The 25,630-nt window shown below is 38.7% G+C and overlaps 1 protein-coding gene and 1 non-coding gene across 2 annotated transcripts in view; both read left to right on the forward strand.

The window, feature by feature from the left end:
• Nucleotides 1-25,630, forward strand: part of LOC127079632 (auxin transporter-like protein 5) — a 75,304-nt gene that overhangs the window by 43,948 nt on the left and 5,726 nt on the right. The window lies entirely within an intron of this gene.
• LOC127088723 (small nucleolar RNA R71) lies at nucleotides 8,444-8,550 on the forward strand. Its single transcript, XR_007790547.1, has one exon. It is a non-coding gene; the product is annotated as a small nucleolar RNA R71 (small nucleolar RNA).

Below are 25,630 nucleotides of genomic sequence, written 5' to 3' on the forward strand. Positions count from 1 at the left end.
TTCCACGTCCCGTGAATACAGATGCAGTCAAGAAATACTTCGCCTAAAAAATGAAAAGAACAGCTCGCTAAGTTGAGAACCCGAAAGGGCGGCTTAGGCAAAAATGAGCGTCTCGGTGGACTGAAAACCTGAAAGGGCGGTCCAGGCAAAAATTAGAGACATAAAAAACAAAGAAAATATTATCCCGGTAGATTGAAAACCCGAAAGGGCAATCTAGGCAAAAGTTAGGGATTTCAGGCAAGTAACTGCATAACGGAGACAAGATCATTGAAGTATCAGAACATTTTCAACAGTTCTCCAACTTTCTTAAGGCTGCAATACAGGTTTCAAAAGTGGAAGAGAGAATGATGTCATTGTAGTTCAACGTACCCTTTTTCCACGAAATTACCATTTTCCAATTTATAAAGATCTATGGAATCACGCTGTTGGCTGATTACCATCCTATCAAATCAATTTGAGCCTTTCTATATTTCTTGGCACTCTTAATTTTCATTTCAATTTACGAAAGTTCTTTTACTTTGACAGATATGTTTTGAAACAAAAGTTTTGAATTAAAAACAGTTTTTGAAAAATATAAAGATTATTTACTTTGATTTGTGGACATCAATAAAAGGATTGAGACATGCGGTCCCAGTAATTCTAAAATCATGTGATTCCAACTAGACATGTTCATGTTACTATCCTCATATGTATATGATGAAAAGATCTCCACAGGTGTCTTGGCAGTAATATTTCTCCAGCAGAGGTTGTGATTCTGGATATCCCCAGTTTTGCTTCCTAGTTTTCCTCAAGAGATCATGCAAGAAATATTTCAAGAAGATTGTTCCCTTCACTTGGGGCATGAAGACTCCCCAGTTAATTGATCATGAAGACTCCCTAGTTTAATTGATCATGAAGACTCCCCGGTTAATTGATCATGAAGACTTTGATCCAGGTTTTAAGTTACAGATTTGGCCTATGGGATTACTACAGGTATTTCCCCAGTAATTTATTAAGGCGGGATCAGCAATGTCCCCAGCAGAGGATGAGAAGGAAGATTTGATTTCCCTGAGCAGGAGTAATACAGAGGTCTCCATCCCTCAGCGAGTGAAGAAAGTTGATATTCAGAAACTACAGGGAATCTCCTGTTGTTCTCTGTCCATTCAATAGAAGGATATGTCTCCTCCTCAGTAATGTTTTGTAGTAAAAGAAGAGTGTGTTATGCATTTTAAGCAAATTCAAGAATTGCAGGATTTCTCCTGAATTCTCATTTATATTCAAAGGTCAGACATCACTGTTCCCCGGCAGAGTCTCCTAGAGGAAAGATCTCGTAACCAGATATCAGACACCATAATCCCCTGCAGAGTCTTCAGATACAGAAAGTCTCCATGATAATTAAAGCAAAAATATCAAGGATAGATTTCCCCTATATTCTTATTCCCTGGAAAGATACCACCTATCCCCAACGGACTTTATCCCCAGCGGACTTTATCCCCAGCGGAGTCTTCCAGAAGAATAATCCCTTCTGCATTATCAGCAAATTCAAGAATTGCAGGACTTCTCTTACAATATCATCTTATTTCCAGAGGATAACACCTTGTATCCCCAGCGGAGTCCTCAGAAAGGTCCAATCCTCATATGCCTCACAAATTCAAGAACCACAGGGAATCTCCTGCATTTTTGAAGTAGAAGGCATCTCCATTCTTCTAAGGAATCCTCAGCAGAGACAGACTTTTAAAGAAACCTGGATATGGTGCTCTTGTACCAATTCCCCAAGCAAGTCTTTGTACTACTCCCCAGCGAGTCTCAGTGCAAATCTCCAGTAAGTCCTTATGCAGCTGTTAACATTTTCAGTTATTCCTAGTTTTGTCTGTCCATCATGCATTCATTACTAAATATTCATGCATATCTATGACATATCATGCTTGCATTCATATGCACCTTGATTCCTTGTTTATATTGTGGGTTGAGTCAATCTCTCCATATAGAGTATCCTCATAAGCAGCAAAATACCTTTTATTGGTCATGTTCCCCACAGAGATCTATGCCTCGTGGAAGATGGTTGTTTCAGTTGTAAATCCTGATGAGTTCATTCCTCTTCAGTTGAAGTCTTGTTTGACCGTTTCATTCTAGTTTCTATCCTAGTTTGAACCTCGTGTCTCCAGATAAAGCTCAGAAATTGCCAGTAAAAGAAGGCAACAATATAGTCTTTGTGACTCTCATTCAGTAAAACAGACATGACAGATATTGTGTCCAAGTCCTTTATACCTTCATCTTTGAGTTGGTACCCGTTACAAACTTGAGTTACCTACATCCATGAGTGGTAACCTTTGTTATCCCTCGGATAAATTAATTACTATCTCCATCTATGAGTTGATAACATCCTCACAGAAAGTTCCATGGTTCTACCTGCAACTTTGAGCTGGTAGCGTGCTTTCGTCTTTGAGTTTAGCACAGATTCCTTTTGATTCCACCTTCGTCGTTGAGTTGGTGAAGTACCTGCAACTTTGAGCTGGTAATATGCATTCATCTTTGAGTTCGCACATTTTCCTGTGATTCCATCTTCGTCTTTGAGTTGATGGAGTACCTTCATCTATGAGTAGGGTATGTTTGATCCTTGTTGAACTGATAGTGTGCTTTCATCTTTGAGTCTGCACAGATAACTTCTGATTCCATCTTCGTCTTTGAGTTGATGGAGTACCTTCATCTATGAGTTAGGTACATTTTGTCCTTCCACTGTCATCTTTGAGTCAGTAATGATAAACATCTCCAGGAGAATATGTTCTAAATTCCTTTTAAACACCTTTGTCAATGAATCGGTGGTTGCCTTCAACTTTGAGTCGGCATTTCTCTGTCTACCTCATCAATGAGTTGGTAGTGTGCATTCAACTGTAAGTCTGCACAATGATCCTTAGATCTGATTCTTCATCTACACCATCATCAATGAGTTGGAATTTGATTTCCCTAGCAGTGTTATTATCAATCTTTTGAAGCTTGCCTTCAACTTTGAGTTGGCATGTCCTGTTTACCTCATCAATGAGTGGGTAGTGAGCTGTCAACCATGAGTTAACGCAGTTCGATTCTTATTATGCCCTTGTTATACCTTCATCCTTGAGTTGGTATTCATCTTTTCTGTCACCTCCATCTTTGAGTTGGTAATGTACTGTCACATCAGTACTCTTGTTATATTGATCTTTTCCCACTTTCATCTATGAGATAGTGATGTATCGTCAGCATTGAGTCGATATCTCTTTTCCTCCTATTTTCCATCTATGAATAGGTAGTGAATCTTCCCCAGCTGAGTGTTCTCAGTGTTTACCTTCATGCATTGAGTCGGTGTATGTCCTTCCCCAGTAGAGTTTGCACTCATGTGTCTTTGTGTCTGTCTGTCTTTTGCATCATGCATACATGCATTTGCGGTCAAATTTTGTGGCGTTTGTCATATTTAATTACCTTACGCCATTCGATAGCCTCTGGCTATCTGGCCTAAGTTAATTAAATAGGGGCATCTGTCGCACCCCAAAATTTGACTTTGGCTTTGTTGACCACATCTTGATTAATCTCGTTGTCTCGCATTCATCTCAATTTCTTAAACTTCGCGTGACAACTGGTTTGATTAGGTTTTGTGTGTTTTCGTTGCTTACCGTGTTGTATTTCGTTGTTTTAGCAAAACCTGGCCGATATCGTTGCCTCGTATTTATCTCGCTTATCTCTTTTGTGCGTGGCATCGCTTCGATTAGGTTTTGTGCGTTTTTATCTATTTAATTGTTTGTTTGTCGGTATTTTGACTGTATTTCGAATATATTAGAGTTTTCGTATTGTCCGATTATTTGTGATTGTGTTTGTCAGCGTTTTCATGATGTCGTGTTGGTTTTATTATTGCCTAGGGTTGTTTATTTAATTACGTGTTGTGCCGTGTGATTTAATCGAGTCTGTTTGAGTCGTGTTGTTGATTTTACTGGTTTACCGGTTTACTGGTTTATTGGTTTTATCAATTTGTCTGTTTTGCTGTGCAAATTGTCATCGTTTTTATCGCGTTCGTGTCGCTCGATTTTATCGTATTTTAATCGTGTGCCGTTTAATATTATTTGTGCTTAATATTAATTGTGTTTAGTTGTTAATTAGTTTATTTAATTAGGATTAATATTATATTAGTTTATTATTATTATTATTATATAATATATAAATTATATTATTAATTTATGTTAGATATTTTTTAGGTTTCTTATTGTTTAAGTAATCTAAATATATATTATTAATTTATGTTAGATATTTTTTAGGTTTCTTATTGTTTAAGTAATCTAAATATATATTATTAATTTATGTTAGATATTTTTTAGGTTTCTTATTGTTTAAGTAATCTAAATATATATTATTAATTTATGTTAGATATTTTTTAGGTTTCTTATTGTTTAAGTAATCTAAATATATATATATATATATATATAGATGTGGTTAGTAAGAAAGGGAGGAAGAAGAGGTGGATCAGTAAGGAAAAAACGTGTGGTGAGAGAAACAGAGAATTGAAAAGAAATATTTTTCCAAAAGCATTACCGTATTTCACTTGTTCTTCATTTTCGGTAACCCAAAATCGTCCCGATTATTCACCGAAACACAAAACCGATTTCATATCTTTGAAGTTCGTTGAGTCCAGGTCACAAATATCCAAGGTTCATTTCATTCCGGCGTCGTTTCACCGATCAAAAGCGACGTTGAAGTCAGGTACTCACGAAGGCAGCCAGCACTGCGTCGGTGACGGTTTCCAGCTTTCGGTCGATCATTTGGACGATCAGAAGTTCATCCTCTTCACACAAGGTAATATTCTTCACTTATCTCTGAAATCGGCAAAGTTCCGGCTTGCCGACATGTGTTTTAATATATTATTTATCTAAATATATATATATATATATATATATATATATATATTATTTTTGTCTAATATATATTTATTGTCTAAAATGTAAATATATATATATATATATATATATATATATATATATATATATATATACATATATATATATATATATATATATATATATATATATTACTTTTGTTTACTAAATATTGTTTATCTTTTATTATTATTTTGCATATATGTTTTATTTAAATGTTAATTAAATTAATTATTTGTTTAAATGTTTATTTTAATTAAATGTTTATATCAAATGTTTATTTTGTCTAAAGTAAATGTTTATATTGTTTTTTTTATATTTGTTTATGTTGTTACTAACTGTTTCGTTTCAGTTTCAGCTCGATTAACTCCACTAACTATTCGTAATACTAACTATTCATAGCTAACTGTGTTGTAATAATTTACTTTCTCGCATTTTTTATTTTCTGTATTGTGTGTTTAATCGTATTGTTCACGTTTTATGTTAAAAAATCGAAAAATCCAAAAAAGAGAAACCCGATGCGATTCCAACGGTCGCCGTTTAAGAAACCCTTTTCACACACTCACAAGCTTACTCTTGGGCTTCCTTATAATGAGCCCATTTATGTATTGTTTCAGGGTTTAGGCTCATTCAAATCTTTTGCCAGCTTTGGCTTTTCAGTTTAAAAACATTTTCAAAAGGACGTGTCAGTCTCGAAGCCTCCCGCCTAGGTCGAGCAAGAGATGGCAAGACACGCCAATCTAAAATCAACAAAACAGACTTTCCCCTTTTCTTTTGGGAGAACTACGTGGATTCTGATTTCTCCATTGCGCCTTAGAGATACGTAGGCATGAAGTCTACGACTTTATCGAGTCCAAAAGCAATAAAATCAAGTTCTTTTCTCATCTCCCCAATCAAACGATCAAAGCGAAAAAAGCAAAGCATTCACATAAACATAAGCAAAAAGGTTCCTGTGGAGTACCGCAGATGTAGAGGGTGCTAATACCTTCCCTTTGCATAACCCACCCCCGAACCCGTAACTCTAAAGGGATTTATCGTTATTTTTCCCTTCCTCTTTTTGGATAAAATAAAAGACGGTGGCGACTCTTGCATTTTTTCAAACGGGTTAAGTTCAATCAATACTTAATCTCGTGAAAAATCCCGCCGCGACACACGTGAATGTTGTCTTTTCTTGGTCATCAGGGTGAATCGGTATTTGAAAGAAACCTGAGTAACCGTCTAGATATCAGAAATGAGAATGTTTTGCTAATCGTTCTAACATCTGGTCAATGAATGGTAAAGGGAAATGATCTTTTCGGGTTGCTTTGTTTAGTTTCCTATAGTCAATGCACATTCTCCATCCCGATTCGATTCGTTTGGTTATAGTTTCTCCTTTTTCATTCTCAATGACTGTTATACCTCCTTTCTTTGGTACTATGTGTACAGGACTAACCCATTGGCTATCAGATATGGGATATATGATACCTGCCTCTAATAACTTGGTTATTTCCTTCTTCACTACCTCACTCAGGATCGGGTTTAGTCTCCTCTGGTGTTCCCTAGAAGTTTTACAGTCTTCTTCTAGCATGATGCGATGCATACAGATAGAGGGACTTATTCCTTTAAGATCGGTGATGTTGTATCCTAGTGCGGTTGGATATTTTCTTAAGATATGCAGGAGTTTTTCTGTTTCGAGTCTTCCTAGGTCAGCATTAACTATCACTGGTCGTTCAAGTTCTAAGTCTAGGAATTCATATCTCAGATTTTTGGGAAGTGTTTTCAGGTCTAGGGTTGGTTTCTTAAGGCATTGCGTAGGATCCGGTGTTATTGCTAAACACTGGTTAAGTTTGTCTTCTACAAGATAGTCAGATGATTTGTCTTTTTCTAACTCCGTTTCTTTTATGCATTCATCGATGATATCCATGAAGTAACATGTATCTTCTATTGCAGGTGCTTTCAAAAATTGGGAAAGAATGAACTCAATTTTCTCTTCTCCTACTTCAAAAGTGAGTCGTCCTCGTTTCACGTCTATGATTGCACCGACAGTTGCTAAGAACGGTCTTCCCAGTATAATGGGTGTAACTTCATCTTCTCTAATGTCCATAATTATAAAATCAGTTGGAATGTAGAATTGACCTATGCGCACTGGAACGTTTTCAAGAATTCCTACAGGATATTTGACGGAACGATCTGCTAGTTGCACAGACATTTTAGTTGGTCTTAATTCTCCCATTTCAAGTCTCTTGCATATGGATAAAGGCATAACACTAATACCGGCTCATAAATCGCATAAGGCTTTGTCAATGACAAATTTTCCTATGTGACAGGGTATAGAGAAACTACCTGGGTCTTTAAGTTTAGGAGGCATATTCTGGATTATAGCGCTACATTCAGCGGTGAGTGTAACGGTTTCGCTATCTTCAAGTTTCCTTTTATTAGAAAGAATTTATTTTAAAAACTTGGCATATGAAGGCATCTGCGTAATAGCTTCTGTAAACGGAATTGTGACGTTTAATTGTTTCAGTAGGTCAACAAATTTTTTGAATTGGCCCGCATCTTTGGTTTTAATAAGCCTTTGAGGGTAAGGGATAGGTGGTTTATAAGGTGGTGGAGGTACATAAGGTTCCTTCTTTTCTACGGTTTCCTTATTACTCTCTTCCTTTTCCTTAGGTTCACTTTCCTCCTCAGTCGACTTTTCAGAGTTTTGGTTTTCTATCCTTGGGTCAGACGGTCCTTCCACTTCCGTTCCACTTCTCAGTATAATTGCATGAGCGTGGCTTCTTGGGTTAGGTTGGGGTTGGCCAGGAAATGTACCAGTTGGGGCAGCAGTAGGCGCTTGTTGTCGAGCTACTTGTGATATTTGCGTTTCCAGCATTTTGTTATGAGTAGCCAGGGCATCTACTTTACTTGCTAGTTGTTTAATTTGTTCACCAGTGTGTACATTCTGGTTTAAGAAATCTTTATTGGTTTGCTGTTGAGAAGCTATAAAATTTTCCATCATGATTTCCAAGTTGGATTTCCTAGGGGCGTTATTGTTAGGTGTAGATGGGATCGGCTTCTGATATCCCGGGGGTATAGCTAGGGCTTGATTTGGAGATTGTCCAGGTGCGTATAAAGCATTATTACTCTTATATGAAAAATTGGGATGATTCTTCCAATTTGAGTTATAGGTATGCGAGTAGGGGCTTCCTTGAGCATAGTTTACTTGCTCCGCTTGGATTCCTGTTAGGAGTTGACAATCTGCAGGAGTGTGACCTTGGATTCCACAGACTTCGCAATTCTGAGTTATGGCTACCACGGTGGCTGGAGGTGATACGTTTAAACTTTCAATTTTCTGGACCAGAGCATCCACTTTTGCATTAACATGATCAAGGTTACTTATCTCGTACATGCCAGTTTTCGTTTGAGGTTTTTCTACCATTGTTCGTTCACTTCCCCACTGATAGTGGTTTTGAGCCATGCTTTCGATAAGTTGGTAAGCATCAACATAAGGTTTGTTCATTAGTGCACCACCTGCGGCGGCATCTATTGTTAACCTCGTGTTGTACAAGAGACCATTATAGAAGGTATGAATTACTAACCAGTCTTCTAAACCATGGTGTGGACAAAGTCTCATCATGTCTTTATATCTTTCCCATGCTTCGAAGAGAGACTCGTTATCTTTCTGTTTAAATCCATTTATCTGGGCTCTTAACATAGCTGTTTTGCTTGGCGGAAAATATCGAGCAAGAAAAACTTTCTTCAACTCGTTCCATGTGGTGACTGAGTTGGAAGGAAGAGATTGAAGCCATCTTCTAGCGCTATCTCTTAACGAGAAAGGAAAAAGACGAAGTCGAATTGCCTCTGAAGTGACACCATTAGCTTTAACAGTATCAGCGTATTGGACAAATACGGATAAATGAAGGTTTGGATCCTCGGTAGGATTTCCAGAGAATTGGTTTTGTTGCACTGCCTGCAACAGTGAAGGTTTAAGTTCAAAGTTGTTTGCTTCGATTGCGGGTGGAGCAATACTCGAATGCGGTTCATCTTGCGATGGAGCGGCGTAATCTCGAAGAGCACGAGCTGGTTCTGCCATCTCGGGTATCGAAGGGAAAATATTTTTGAAATCAGGAAGTTCAACAGGAGGGAGATTGTTTGCAGCACGATATTCCCGAATTCGTCGTAAGACTCGGAGATATAGTTCGATATCGTTGATTCGTAAGTAGAACGGCTCGCCTTGGGAGCGAGTGCGTGGCATACAAATCAACGAAAGAAAGAAAAGAAAAAGAAAAGCCTTAGTCTCTACAGCGTAACAGAAGAGTTACGATATCGACTAAATAAAAGTCCCCGGCAACGGCGCCAAAAACTTGATCGCGACTTTATGAGTCGAATTGGGGTACAAACTGCAAGTCCACAGTTCTATCGCGTAGTTTTAAAAGATATCGATCCCACAGGGACTTATGAATCGATATACCGTTATCTAAGGTTACTTCGTAAAGCTAAGGCAGGTAATACTTTGATTGTTTGGGGGAAAAACTAAAACTAAAATAAGATCTAAAATTAATATCTAATAAGCGGATATCGGTATGTAGTTCGTCGTAATTAGGGAATCAAATCTTCGTTGCTTTCTTGGTTTTTAAAATAAATCTTTTCAGTAGATACTATTGATTAAAAGTCTTATCTCAAACTCTCGCTCTGTTGAATAAACTATGATTTTATATTAACGTAGCTGTCCCTTATAGTTAAGTCAAAAACCACTTTTTGAAAACAATAGAATCCGTAGAAACTCTTTTTAAGAAAACACTAATCGTTTAAACACCCTTATCTCAAACTCTCGCTCTATTGACTTAGGTTATATAATTAAATTCAAATGCTTAACTCTCGTCCTCACATTCAATCTTTAAAAATACTTTTTGAAAAAGGTTAGAATTTAATTAACTCTAAAAATTGCTCTCGCCCTGATCTAGAATTAATGTCCAATTTACACTGTCCAGTCAAAAACTCAAACTCTCGTTCTATTGCTTTTAACTTCTTTATGTCTTTTACTTTCGTACAAAAACCTTGTTATTAAACCTGTAAATTGAGACCGTAAAAAGAGTGATTTTAATTTTAAACTTAATTAAACCAATTTGGTTTTGATTCCTTCATTCCGCTTACTTTACATACCGATACCTAAATAAGTTAGCCAGACATGCTAAACAGATCTAAATAATTATCATGCATAAACAGATTCATCTCAAGCAAATAATATAAATAAACAGTAAAGCAGGGCATATATAAATTCAAACAATAATTAAAGAACCTGGGAAATTAAATAGCAGTCTTGAACACTCCACCACAGGCCGGTTGGATTTGTTCTTGAATTCTTCAATCAAACAGAAAAATAAAAGCGAAGGAATAAAAAACTAGATTCTAACGTAAGGTTAGATCCGGTGAAAGGTACACAATAGTTTCCGGTGTAGAAACTATTGTGCGAAAAATAATTAACTAAGTGCTGAAAAAGAAAAATAGAAACTGCGAAGGAAACAATATAAAAGTTGTAAAAGTAATGCTGTAAAAATGTGCTTGTACTGCTGGAAGAGAAAAATTGCGAAAAAGAGAAAACGGCGAGGAAGTCTGGAACCGAGAGCTTTCCAAAAAGCTACTATTTATACTGCTACTTTTTGTAACTGCTTCCAAGGGTTTTCCGTGTACATGGTCTTCACGTTCCAAGGGTCAAGCGTGGAAGTAGCTTCAACGTGGTCTGTTGCGTTCCTGGTGCCAAAAATATAGGGGAATGGTGTGACGTCCGTCACACCATGTGTGACGCTCGTCACACAAGTGTGTAAAGCGTGACGTTCATCACAGCCTTTGTGACGCTCGTCACAGGCACAGCGCTTGTGCTTTTTGGGCTGGGCTTTGGCCTTTGGTATTTGCTTCTTTTCATTCCTTTTTGCACCTCCTTTTCTTCCTTTTTTACTTGTGCTTCAAATAAACCACCTGAGATAAATAGAAAGAAAATACCGTGTAATATCTAATAAAATGAAATGAATTGTAGTAAATAATAATATAATTTAATTAAATTGAGTCCAAAAATGTGATATAATTTCATGTTATCAGCATATAGGAAAACAACGTTAGCGGAAACAAAACATCAATAATGTTCACACACTAATCGACCAATAGGGAACATTCATCATATAAAAACCTGGTCGGACTGACCGACCTACTCTGATACCACTATGTAACACCCTAAACCCCACATACAATTTAATATGGAATTTAATTAAACAAAGTGAAACCATTCAGGGTGTTACGCACAATCAAACATAACTTGCTCCTTAACACAGGTTATAACATAGCAATTTAGAACCTGTCATTGTATGTTCACCTTCACTTAGGGTATCATCGTAGAAGAATCATTATTAAATCAAATAAACATACCATTGCAACCCATGACATTTAGTCTCATAACTTCAGCTTTCATAATGCAACAAAAGGAGTTGTATTATTCAACTCACCACAACTTTGAGATCTCAACAAAACCTAAATAGTAACTTCAAAAGAATAAAACAAGTGAAAAAAAAATGTTCCCATCCCGATGTTACATAATCATAGCAAGACCCTACTAAAAAAATGACCAACTAATGGAAGCCACTCTGAGAGCTATCTTCCACTTACTTTAATAATGTCACTCCTGAATATCTGCAAGTTGTCCGAGGTGGATAACATTAAAGAAAAGGGGTGAGAAAACACATAAATAATTAACGGTGAATAAAAGTGGTAGTATATTATCACATAACAACAATATACACATCACTCAATCAACACCAACATATTAAGTATTCTCATCCAACAACACATTGTAATACCCCAAAATTTACCCTTCATTTTTCCTGGAAGCATGGGATTATGTTTTACAGTTCATTAGCATCATATTAGGTCATACTCATTGCATACTGCATTAGTGACATGGAGATCAGGTTTTGATCGATCACTCCTTAACAGAAGGAGCCCACACAGAGCAAGATTGAGAATTAGACTTCATTTTCTAAGTATACAAGTCTCAAGGGTCTCAGGGGGGTCCAAGTATCTTATTATGATCCTCAGTTCATCAGCGAAGGACTCAAAGCTATCAGAGTGTTCATCTGGATTTAATCAGAAATTAGGGTTTCATGGCTACCTGCAACAGGCAATGTTGGTTGGAAGTAGAGGAGCTCATCCATGTCATGTTTGGAGAGGCATCTTGGCCTAGGAAGATTCACAATTATCTCAGAAAGATCCATTGGCAAGCAGTGCAATCAGTTCCTGATCAATTTTGCCCTAAAACTAGGGTTTAGTATAAAATCAGTTTACTTCTGATTCTTTGGGTGAAACTCTTTTCCATGGCCCTCCATATGTCCACAAGGGTCTACATACAAAAAATCAGCTCTTTATTTGAGCCAGAGGTGCTTCAATTGATCAATGGAATTGGGAATCAGACAGTTTGGGAAAAGTCAACTGTGGGGCCAGAAAAGTCAACTCCTGACATTTTGAGAGTGGAATCTCAAAATCCATGCCTAGGGGATCCTACATGTGAAATTTGATCAAGGTTGGATCATGGATTCATCATTTAATCAGGAATTGGAAAAGTTACTTAATTTGGAAATGGTTGACTTTCCATTTAGGGCAAGTTTTCATGATCGCTGCACTCACTTTAAGCCCATTTTGCATCAAGATAAAAGCTCCATTTGAAAATTTCTCCAACCTGAAAGTTATTCCTCTTATTCCAAGCTTTCTAGAGATATAAAGTTTGCTCCATTTGGATTAAAATTGAGAAAGTTATGCTTAGTCAAAGTGAGACATTTTTCTAGGACACTTAGAAAAATTTCTAAGTCCAAAATCTTCAAAATTTGTCAAGACTTCTTGGCCAGTTTTCTTGCACTTCAATGCATTATTTGAAAATACTTTCTTCACAACAATTGTACCTTGCCATGTCCTCTTTCACATAATTTTTGAATCATCTCATTTGGATCCATGGTTTGAGAGATACATTTATTTAAAGTGGGCACCATGACTTGATTTTCTAGGCAGATTTTGGGCCTGGCTGGCCCAATCAGATTTTCTAAGCATGCTGCACAAATCAATCATGTTTTTTACCTCTTTTGGCCATGCATTGGACATCCATTCACTTATGTTTGGCCCAAAATAACAACATTTTACACCTCACTTCACACTTTTATTCTTATGGATAAATCACTTATTAAAAAGCTCATGAGAACACCTAATCCACCCTATTTAAGAAGCTGAAACCCTAACCCTAGGGGAGCATTGGATATTCGTGGCAAGGAGGCAAAGCTTCATCATATATCATATTTCATTCCTCTTCCATTCCACTTCTATTTTCCATTAGGTAATCATCTCTTTCATGGCCATGTTTTGATATATCTACGCTTGCTTACCATGTTCATCACCATTAATCCTTCCATTTTCATATTTCTTTTTCTTATTTAAAATATTTTCTTCGTCCATAAAATTACCCAAAAATATTTTTCACTTTTCTTAACGTTTTATTTAATTTTATATAATTTTTATTTTCGTATTTTTTTAATATTAATATTTTATTTTAATTATTTATTCTAAATGGTCCATTTTAACACACCTTTTTTTATTGATTTTATTTTTATGACTTAAAATTATTGTTAGCATTTGATTTTTGGAATGAAGGTTGACTACTGTCTCATGGTCAACCTGACCTTTTCTTGGAATTTTATTTCACATTTTAAATTTATTTTGGATTTATTTTTGACCTAGTTTGGTTGGTTGACTTTTGGTTTGACCTATGTTTTGTTTTAATTAATTCATGTACCAATTTTCATTATTTTTTAAAATATTTTTGGGGGATGAGAATTTCCTGACCACACCTTATTTAGTTTAATTTTTCATAATTTTCTTGATTAATTTACTATTTATTCTTGATTTATTTCTAACCTAGTCTCATTAATTGACTTTTGGTTTGACCTCGGTTTTATTTTAATTAATTTATGTACCAATTTTCGTTATTTTTAAAACATTTTTGGGGGATGATGATATCCTGACCCCACCTCATTTAGTTTAATTTTTCATAATTTTCTTGATTAATTTTCTATTTATTTGTTATTTTTTAAGTTGACTTGAATTTTCAATTGACTTCTTTATGATCGAAGTTTGACTTAGGGATTGCTTATGGCAATTGAAGAGATCTTTTGATCCTCCCTTGTTCATCTCATATGCCATGTATTAGAGGCCTTTTACCTTGATATTATTTGGTCCTTACCTCATTTCCTGATTAAATTATTCAGTGGACCCTTCGTGTGTATATTTTCATCTGTTTGATTCATCTGTTATCTTTTATACTTGTTTCTCTCATTCATGCTTTCTATTGCTTGATTATTTAACATGTTCATACTCCCCTGCATTGTTTAAATACTCCATTATTTGATTCTTTGGTTTGATTATGTATTGTTTATTTATCCGATCTGATTGATAACTGTTGCCTACTTGTATGATGTATGAGGCATATATTCTTATTGTTTGTTTGCCATGAACAATCCCCATTCATAACAAATGTACCCCTCTCCCATAAAGTGTATAATATTTATTTCTTTATTTCTTTAGTCACCTGTTAATACAAGAATTAAAACGAACATCCGATAACCATTTCAAAATAAGATCAAAAGCTCGATCCAACGTCGAGTAATCATTTTCAAAACTTAACAGAACCAACACGCATTCATCCATCCTCTTGTAAGTCGATTGCCTCAGGCATCGCCATCTACCTGTAAGTCGATTGCCTCCGGCATCGCCATCTACCCTTATCCGTAACTCCTCTCCGCGCTCCATCCGTCGACTCTCGTTCCGTTTAGGTAGCACCCATTAAGTAGAACCCTTTGTATGATAACATAGGTAGAATTCCCTTATTCTTTGCATGCTAACATTAGGTAGATGTTCCCCTTTGTAAATCCTAACACATAGGTCCATATTGCATGACAACTCTAGAGCAGAGCTTCCCCATTTTCAGACCTTCCGTGCATCTTCGATCTTGTGGCATGTCAGTTCGTTCTATTGCAAAGAGGTAACTACCTAAGACTCGATTCAGCGAGCTGCGACACCTACTGCTAGGACGTTAAACACACTGCCCACCCTCCTTTGACACAGCTGGTATCCTCTTTTATAAGTCCATGTTCAGATGGCAATCCTTAACCCCTAGTTAGCCGAACTACGTTTTGCTCTGATTCTCATTCCAGATGAGATACGTAGGCATAAGACGCGACGTCTTACCGAGAACACTTCTCTTTAACCCATAGGTAGCCGAGCTACGAAGACTCTGATTCTCATACTCAGATGAGATACGTAGGCAGTGGATGCGACATCCTTGCGAGTCATTTTCTTTTAACCTTCCTTTTAGTAAATAGTACTTTAGATATAACTACACCATTTAGACTAGAACAATACTTATGAAAAGGGCTCCCTAGGAGTACCTAGGATGTTTTGGGTGCTTAAAACCTTCCCATTGCATAACCAACCCCCTTACCCAGATCTCTGACATTTTTACTAGTTTTTGATTCGATAAAACTTTTAGGTTTTTGTTCGCTTTCTAACCATTCCTTTGGATAAATAGAAGTGCGGTGGCGAATCGACTTGTATGGTTTACCTTGAATTTAGTCAATATCTCTAATGGTAACGAATACCCCGTTACAGAAAAGTGGCGACTCTGATGGGGACTATCATTTGCCTATTGGGTTTTGCCTACTTTTCATATTTGTTGTATTGTATGGTATATTGCTTTGTGACATATTTTTGTGCAATTTGGGATTACTGTATTGTATGTAATGATTGAATTGTTTGAATATTAATTCCTTGTATGCTTGGTGATCTTCGTGAGATGAGTTCTATACCCGAACTCGAGTGCACTTAGGATAGGAGAATGGCATAGTCTTGTTGACTTGTGTGGAGTTATTCCTTAGCAAGTTGACTTGCAAGCCCATTCACTTGGTGGAGGTTATGTTGGGATCAATAATGTCACACGAGTTTGTCGTGGTTAGGCATTACTCTTTCCAATATATGCCTTAGAAGCCAAGGACCTTAGTTTACCACGCCCATCTTAGCCTATTTTTAGGACGTAGTGCAAAGATCGTTCAAGTGTAAGATTTGATACGATTGTTACGTGATACTACACCCATAAGAGTCTCTCTTGAGAATATTTTTGGAATACGAGTAGTCGTATCTCCGATAATATCCGAAAGATGGGATGATGACTATGGGAACCTCTTGTAGAACATGATTGTCAGGTTTAACCATAGTACACTCCCTTTGGGTGGTTCTTAACCAAGACTCCATGCTCACGACTCGCAAAAAACCCTTGATTCATGGTTCATCTGTTCTTGTGTATCCTTAATATCAATGGAACTTGGGTGTTGATAAGGTGTAAACCATAATCCACCAAAATGGATGATTGATATTAAGGATGACTTGATCCATCCCATGACCTTTGTGTGGTGTGATTTGCTTGATCCTTGAGTGTGATTATTGCATCCATGCATTCATGCATTCATAAACATCCATATCATAAACAATGAGAAAACTTTCAAGGAACTTAAGGGGTCTATTTGCAAATTTTCAGACATGGATAAGCAAAGAAGGAATACGAAGAAGTGCAGTTTCAGACAACCTGACTTGAAAGAGTTAAGGAGTTTGACATCCTATGTATTAGATCTCTTGGAATTCAAGGCTCGTCATGGGAAGCTTCTGTCTATTCTGGCTACTCAAGTGGGTGAAGGTCTAATGAGTGTGTTGGTGCAGTTCTATGATCCCTTGTACCGTTGCTTCACTTTTCCGGATTTCCAGCTTTTGCCCACGCTTGAGGAGTATGCCTATCTTGTGGGCATACCTATCCTAGACCAGTTGCCGTTCAGTGGCTTGGAGAGAGTTCCTTCTTCTCAAGAGATTGCTGATCTGTTGCGTATAGATGAATCTATTATTGGTGCTCATATGACTACCAAATGTGGAATTCAAGGTCTCCCGTCTGATTTCCTCATTGATCAAGCTACTATGTTTGGGAAGGCCATGAGTGAGGACGCCTTTGAGGCCATATTTGTACTTCTCATCTATGGGCTAGTGTTATTCCCCAACATCGACAAGTTTGTGGATGTGAACGCCATTAGGATTTTCTCTACTCTTAATCCCGTTCCTACTTTGTTGGGTGACACTTATTTCTCTTTGCATATGAGGAATGCAAAGGGTGGTGGTACCATTGTGTGTTGTTTGCCTCTGTTGTACAAGTGGTTTATTTCGCACTTGCCTCAGCCGCTCGCCTTCAAGGAGAACAAAGGATGTCTACGGTGGTCCACGAGACTTATATCTCTCACTAATGATGATATCTTTTGGTACAACCGTGTATATGATGGTGTGCAGATTATCGACTCTTGTGGCGAATTCTCCAATGTACCTCTTCTTGGTACATGCGGTGGAATTAACTACAACCCTATTTTGGCACGTCGTCAGCTTGGGTTCCCCCTAAAGGATAAACCCAATAACATTCTGTTAGAGGGTGTGTTCTTTCAGGAGGGTAAAGATCCCCAAGGCTTGAAGGGCAGGATGGTCCGCGCTTGGCGCAAGATCCATAAGAAAGGAAGGAAGGAGCTAGGTCCGAAGAACTGTATCGCTTTGGAACCCTATACCTCTTGGGTTAGGAGGAGAGCTTCTGAGTACCTCATGCCTTATGAGTATCCAAGACCCACACCTTTGGTTGTGGTTGGGCCTTCAACCCTCCCTAACCAAGGAGTAGAGGAGTTGAGAGAGGAAGACCATTTGCGTGCTTGGATCTGTGAACGAGAGGCGTTGCTTCAGCAGATCAGAGAGAAGGATGCTTTAATAGAGTTCCTTGAGCACCAGGTTATTGATGATCCTGATGACGCATTGACTTCTCTACTTCCTCAGTCTTCCAAGTTTTGGAAGAGGAAGTATGATCGACTCGCCAAAGAGAAGGTAGATATGGAGGCAGCCTATGAGAGAGAGGTGAAGAGGCTTCGTGCAGCTTATCTTCCGGTCTCGAGGGCTTTGGACGATTGCTTCTAGGGATCCATAGGATGTTCATTTTCTTTCTTTCTTGTATTGTATTTGGTTACCAAGACTGTACTTCTTTGGCGTAAAAACATTTCCAAATATTAATTGACGTGATATTTCCATATGTGATAAACATTTAATATTTCCAAAATTTGCAAATATGACTCTAAAGTTCCTCTGATATAAAAATTAAATCATAAGCATTGCATGCATCATGTTTATCTATTCCTAGGGGTTTATATCTTCTTCTTGATTCTAGTCGGAGTTTTCTTACACTGTTTATCTAATGTGAGACTGGAATCAAGGGGTAGAATACCCTTTGAAATTGATAAACATGTCATTGCATTTGCATATTCATTAGCATGTCTTGCATAACAGGTACCGCCGCAGTGTTCTCATCTTGTTTGGTATTCCATTATTAGGATAGCTGACTCAGGCATTCACCGATACGGTACCCGAAGGAATCAACGAAGAAGATGGGGATAGTGATTGCGGCATTTGACAACTGGGTGCGTCCAAGGGTCCCGTGTGATGTTCTCCGCAACTGGTCTTCTGAAGAGATTATCCAAGTCACTCTTCTTAAAGAGTAATTTTCTTTGTTTATTCATGCATATCCAAGTCTTACGTTCCGCCCAGGGCGTGATGACTCATTGTAGGGCTCATCTATATGGATACCTGCATTTTTTATCATAAATAAATGACGTCTTTTTGCATTCAAATATTTTGTTCATTGTCTTTCTATATTTGCAGTTTTCAAAAATCAAAAATAAAAAAAATATACATTTGGCAATGTTTTGTTTAGTTTCCACTTCTTGTTCACACTCATAAGCACATACCATCACTCATGCAGATGCACGTCACCGGATCCTATTGATAACAGTTCTGCTATGGCTCGCTTCAACTTTGAAAATCCAATCTTTCAAGCTGAAGAAGAGGGTGATGAAGACTGTGAACTCCCTGAAGAACTTGCCAGGTTATTAAAACAGGAGGAAAGGGTCATTCAACCGCATCAAGAGTCTGTTGAAGTGATTAATCTCGGCACCGAGGACGTCAAGAGAGAGATCAAGATAGGGGTTGCTTTGGAAGATAATGTGAAGAAGGGGTTGATTGAATTGCTGCAAGAGTATGTTGACATCTTCGCTTGGTCTTATCAGGACATGCCAGGGCTTGACACAGACATTATGGTACACCGTTTGCCTCTCAAAGAGGATTGTCCTCCGGTCAAGCAGAAGCTCAGAAGAACAAGACCAGAGATGGCTGTCAAGATAAAGGAAGAAGTGCAAAAACAGTTGGATGCAGGGTTTCTAGCGGTTACAAATTATCCGCCATGGGTTGCAAATATCATTCCAGTACCTAAAAAGGATGGAAAGGCACGGATGTGTGTTGACTACCGGGATCTGAACAGAGCTACTCCTAAAGATGATTTCCCATTACCTCACATCGACGTTTTGGTGGATAACACGGCTCAGTTCTCGGTATTCTCCTTCATGGATGGCTTTTCTGGCTATAATCAAATTAAGATGGCACCAGAAGACATGGAGAAGACAACTTTCATAACCCCATGGGGCACTTTCTGCTACAAGGTGATGTCGTTTGGTCTGAAAAATGCTAGGGCAACATATCAACGAGCTATGGTAACTCTTTTCCATGATATGATTCATCATGAAATCGAGGTTTACGTTGATGATATGATTGCCAAATCTCAGACGGAGGAAGAACATTTGGTGAATTTGCAGAAACTGTTTGAGCGTTTGAGGAAATTCAAGCTAAGGCTTAATCCGAACAAGTGTACTTTCGGGGTGAGATCTAGAAAACTGCTGGGTTTTATTGTTAGTGAAAAAGGGATTGAGGTGGATCCGGCCAAAGTGAAAGCGATACAAGAAATGCCTGAGCCAAGAACAGAAAAACAAGTCTGTGGTTTCTTAGGAAGGTTGAACTACATTGCAAGGTTCATCTCTCACCTAACAGCCACGTGTGAGCCAATATTCAAATTGTTGAGAAAAGATCAGGCCATCAGGTGGAATGATGATTGCCAAAGGGCTTTCGAGAAGATAAAAGAGTATTTGCAGAATCCTCCAATCCTTATGCCTCCAGTCCCAGGGAGACCGCTGATTATATATTTGACAGTACTTGATAATTCCATGGGTTGTGTTCTCGGTCAACATGACGAGACAAGTAGGAAAGAGCATGCCATCTACTACCTGAGTAAAAAATTCACAGATTGCGAGTCGAGATACTCAATGCTTGAAAAGACATGTTGTGCACTTGCATGGGCTGCTAAGCGATTGAGACAATACATGCTGACTCGCACAACCTTACTGATCTCCAAAATGGATCCAGTCAAGTATATATTTGAGAAGCCAGCTCTCAGCGGAAGGGTTGCTCGTTGGCAAATGGTACTGACAGAGTACGACATCCAATATACATCCCAGAAAGCCATCAAAGGGAGTATTCTGTCAGACTATCTTGCTCAGCAGCCGATTGATGATTATGAGCCGATGATGTTTGATTTTCCGGATGAAGACATCATGTTCCTCAAGATGAAAGACTGTGAAGAGCCAGTTGTTGAGGAGGGACCTGATCCAGATGAGAAGTGGACTTTAATGTTTGATGGGGCCGTCAATGCCAAAGGAAGTGGAATTGTTGCTGTCATTACCACTCCAAAAGGTGCCCACATGCCTTTCACCGCTCGTCTGACTTTTGAATGCACCAATAATGAAGCTGAGTATGAAGCATGTATCTTGGGTATCGAGCAAGCCATTGATTTGAGAATCAAGACTCTGGACATCTTCGGAGATTCAGCTCTAGTGATCAATCAAGTGAATGGTGATTGAAATACTCTCCAGCCTAATTTGGTCCCCTACAGAGATTACACGAGAAGACTGTTGACTTTCTTCACAACAGTAAGGCTGTACCATATACCTCATGATGAGAACCAGATGGAAGATGCTCTTGCTACTCTGTCCTCCATGATCAAGGTGATTCGGTGGAACTATGCTCCCAGGATCGATGTTATGCGCCTTGATAGGGCCGCGTATGTGTTTGCTGCTGAACTGGTAGTTGATGACAAGCCCTGGTACCACGACATCAAGTGCTTTCTGAAGAATCAAGAGTACCCTGCAGGGGCATCCAACAATGATAGAAAGACTTTGAGAAGATTGGCAAGCAGTTTCTTCTTGAACAAAGACGATGTGCTGTATAAGAGGAACTTCGACATGGTTTTGCTCAGATGCGTGGATAGACACGAACCAGACATGTTAATGCAGGAAGTTCATGAAGGCTCCTTCGATACTCATGCTGGCGGACATGTAATGACTAAGAAATTTTTGAGAGCGGGTTATTACTGGATGACCATGGAATCTGATTGTTTCAAATATGCTCGGAAGTGTCATAAATGCCAGATTTATGCTGATAAGGTGCATGTGCCGCCAAATCCTCTGAATGTGATGTCTTCGCCGTGGCCGTTTGCTATGTGGGGCATTGATATGATTGGAAAGATTGAGTCGACTGCTTCCAATGGGCATCGCTTCATCCTTGTTGCCATCGACTATTTCACCAAGTGGGTCGAAGCAGCGTCATTTGCGAAGGTCACCAGACATGTGGTTGCCCGATTCATCAAGAAAGAAATCATTTATCGTTATGGGATTCCCGAAATAATCATTACTGATAATGGTTCTAATCTCAATAACAAAATGATGAAAGAGTTGTGCAAGAACTTCAACATTCAACATCACAACTCTTCCCCTTATCGTCCTAAGATGAACGGTGCTGTTGAGGCAGCAAATAAGAACATAAAGAAGATTGTGCAGAAGATGGTCGTTACGTACATAGATTGGCATGAGATGATACCCTTCGCCTTGCATGGGTACCGTACTTCAATACGTACATCGACCGGGGAAACCCCTTATTCCCTTGTGTATGGTATGGAAGCAGTCCTACATGTTGAAGTGGAGATTCCTTCTCTAAGAGTCATGTTGGATGTCAAGTCAGACGAAGCTGAATGGATTCAGACAAGGTTCAATGAGTTGAGTCTTATCAAAGAGAAGCGAATGGCAACCATTTGTCATGGGCAATTGTATCAGAGTCGGATGAAGAGAGCCTTTGATCAGAAAGTGCATCCTCGATGCTTCCAAGTCGGAGATTTGGTGTTGAAAAGGATCCTTCCTCCTCAGATAGATCACAGGGGCAAGTGGACTCCTAACTATGATGGACCGTATATTGTCACCAAGGTTTTTGATGGTGGAGCCTTAATGCTTGCAACTATGGATGGTGAAAACTTCACTTCCCCTGTGAACTCCGAAGCAGTTAAAAAATACTTCGCATAAAATAGACCCGCTGGATGATAAAAAGAATAGTCCAGGCAAAAAAATGGGCATCCCGACGAACCAAGAAAATGAAAAAGGTTCGGGCAAAAGTTAGGGATTAAAAAATGAAAAGATTGTACACCCGGTAAGTTGAAAACCTGAAAGGGCAACTTAGGCAAAAATGGGTATCCCGGTGGATTGAACACCCGAAAGGGCGATCCAGGCAAAAGTTAGGGATTAAGCGAATGTCTGCATTCTGAGTAGTTCTGAATATCATCTCGTGTCGATAACCGGAAACTTCCGAAGGATAGGAAACAGTCCAATCACCTTTTTTGGAAAGCTGATCATCTGGAGGATCTTGAAGACGAGCGAATCATAGCAGAATTGGAACCCGATAGAAATCCATTTCACATTGCCATTAGATTAATTTCTGTTTTTATCTGTTGTGCAATTACCTCTTTCCGGGGATTGCTTCCTGATGTAAATGCCTATTCAGAGGCCACTCAATCAATAAAATCATGTTATTCAGTACATCTCTGTGTTCATTTTCATTTTACTGTTTTGTTTGCAAAAATGACGTCCGAATTTTTGATAAACATTGCATCATGAAACATAAGAGCTTTACGGGTACGTGCTTAATAAACATTGAAAATTGCTGTAAATTTTAAGTGCTTTGGATCGTCTATTCAGAACAGGTACACTCAGGGCATTTCCTTAAGGTCCCCATCAAATGATCGCGGATGTTTTTCCTCAACAGTTGGAATTTGGTATCTTATCCCTGCAGAGCTGGTCCGAGCGTTGGATTCTTCAATCCCGAGCAGGCTCTCACTGTTGTACTTCCCCAAGCATTTGTTTCAGATTATACATTCACCAGTAGAGTCGATAGTGTCAGACTGTATAGCCCCAGTGGAGTTGACAGTGTCAGACTGTATAGCCCCAGCGGAGTTGACAGTGTCTGACTGTATATCCCCAGCGGAGTTGACAGTGCCAGACTGTATCTTCCCAGCAGAAGAGGATGCTCCTCAAAGTTCGATGCCAGATCGATGATCTCGACGCTAGACCCATGGTCTCTTTCCTTGAAGCAGAATCTCGGTACAATATCGGTGTTTGCTTCCCCTGCTGAGTCGTCTCTCTCGCAGATTATGGTTGCCAGAACCACTGTCGCTTTCCTCAGCAGCAAGTTTTCAGTGCCATTCTCTCCCCAGTCAAAGCCTCGGTATTTTGTTATTTGCCATAACACCGTGTGGCGGGTCATTTCCCCACAGAGTTCATTGTGTTGTGTATCTCCAACAGCATTGCCAGGGTCCAGAAGATTGTGATCTTTTCCCCAGCAGAATTCCTTGCCTCGACTTGGCATTCTCTCTAACCTAGCATTTCACATCCCTGCATGTAGAATCATATTGCATTGCATCCTCCCAAATTGCGTAGCATTTCCATTTTCATGGAGCATTACGCCATTGAAAAATTCAAACATACGCATGTAAAGCATAAGGCATTCTCGGTATCCCAAGTGATAAACCAGAAGTTGTTTCCAGTACTCAGACTGAAGATTGTTCATGACTTATCTTTATTATTCCCAGCAGGGGTCGTTGGCCCACGCGCTGCCTCAATTGTCATTTTCCTTATTTCTGCCGATGCTGACAGGCATGAAAGTTTCCGGTATTCAAACCAAAGTGGCATTCAGGCCAAGTTTCCGGTCTTCAGACCAAAGTGGCACTCAGGCCAGTTTTCCGGTATTCAGACTGAAGTGGCAATCAGGCCAGTTTTCCGATGTTCAGATCGAAGAAGTTTCCGACATTCAGGTCAATGTAACTTGTGGCATTCAGGCCAAGTTTCCGGTATTCAGACCGAAGTGGAATTCAGGCCAGTTTTCCGATGTTCAGATCGAAGAAGTTTCCGACATTCAGGTCGATGCAACTTGTGGCATTCAGGCCAGTTTTCCGGTATTCAGACCGAAGTGGCATTCAGGCCAGTTTCTCGGTGTTCAGACCGATGTTTGATAATCAAGTATCGTCCGATGCTCAGATCGAACTCATTTCCAGTATTCAGATTGATGAGCGACATTCAGGCCATGGTTATTTCTGTGTTACCATTTATTTTGGTATTCAGGCTAACATTCCTTATTTCGGTGTTCAGACCGACTCTCACCGTACCAGACGGATTCTTTTCAAGACCACCTCTTGGTTGATTCTGACAAGCATTTTACTTCATTTTTTCACTTCAGTGTAAATTTTCGGGCTTTTATCGCATTCAATCACTTGATACCTCGAAAGCGCGAAAGTTGTTGCTATCTTCCTTTCGGGTTTCCAGTTGATTGAATAGGGGCAGCTGTAATACCCCAAAATTTACCCTTCATTTTTCCTGGAAGCATGGGATTATGTTTTACACTTCATTAGCATCATATTAGGTCATACTCATTGCATACTGCATTAGTGACATGGAGATCAGGTTTTGATTGATCACTCCTTAACAGAAGGAGCCCACACAAAGCAAGATTGAGAATTAGACTTAATTTTCTAAGTATACAAGTCTCAAGGGTCTCAAGGGGGTCCAAGTATCTTATTATGATCCTCAGTTCATCAGCGAAGGACTCAAAGCTATCAGAGTGTTCATCTGGATTTAATCAGAAATTAAGGTTTCATGGCTACCTGCAACAGGCAATGTTGGTTGGAAGTAGAGGAGCTCATCCATGTCATGTTTGGAGAGGCATCTTGGCCTAGGAAGATTCACAATTATCTCAGAAAGATCCATTGGCAAGCAGTGCAATCAGTTCCTGATCAATTTTGCCCTAAAACTAGGGTTTAGTATAAAATCAGTTTACTTCTGATTCTTTGGGTGAAACTCTTTTCCATGGCCCTCCATATGTCCACAAGGGTCTACATACAAAAAATCAGCTCTTTATTTGAGCCAGAGGTGCTTCAATTGATCAATGGAATCGGGAATCAGACAGTTTGGGAAAAGTCAACTGTGGGGCCAGAAAAGTCAACTCCTGACATTTTGAGAGTGGAATCTCAAAATCCATGCCTAGGGGATCCTACATGTGAAATTTGATCAAGGTTGGATCATGGATTCATCATTTAATCAGGAATTGGAAAAGTTACTTAATTTGGAAATGGTTGACTTTCCATTTAGGGCAAGTTTTCATGATCGCTGCACTCACTTTAAGCCCATTTTGCATCAAGATAAAAGCTCCATTTGAAAATTTCTCCAACCTGAAAGTTATTCCTCTTATTCCAAGCTTTCTAGAGATATAAAGTTTGCTCCATTTGGATTAAAATTGAGAAAGTTATGCTTAGTCAAAGTGAGACATTTTTCTAGGACACTTAGAAAAATTTCTAAGTCCAAAATCTTCAAAATTTGTCAAGACTTCTTGGCCAGTTTTCTTGCACTTCAATGCATTATTTGAAAATACTTTCTTCACAACAATTGTAC

The sequence above is a fragment of the Lathyrus oleraceus genome, chromosome 5 (assembly GCF_024323335.1).
Source record: "Lathyrus oleraceus cultivar Zhongwan6 chromosome 5, CAAS_Psat_ZW6_1.0, whole genome shotgun sequence".
NCBI classification, from domain to species: domain Eukaryota; kingdom Viridiplantae; phylum Streptophyta; class Magnoliopsida; order Fabales; family Fabaceae; genus Lathyrus; species Lathyrus oleraceus.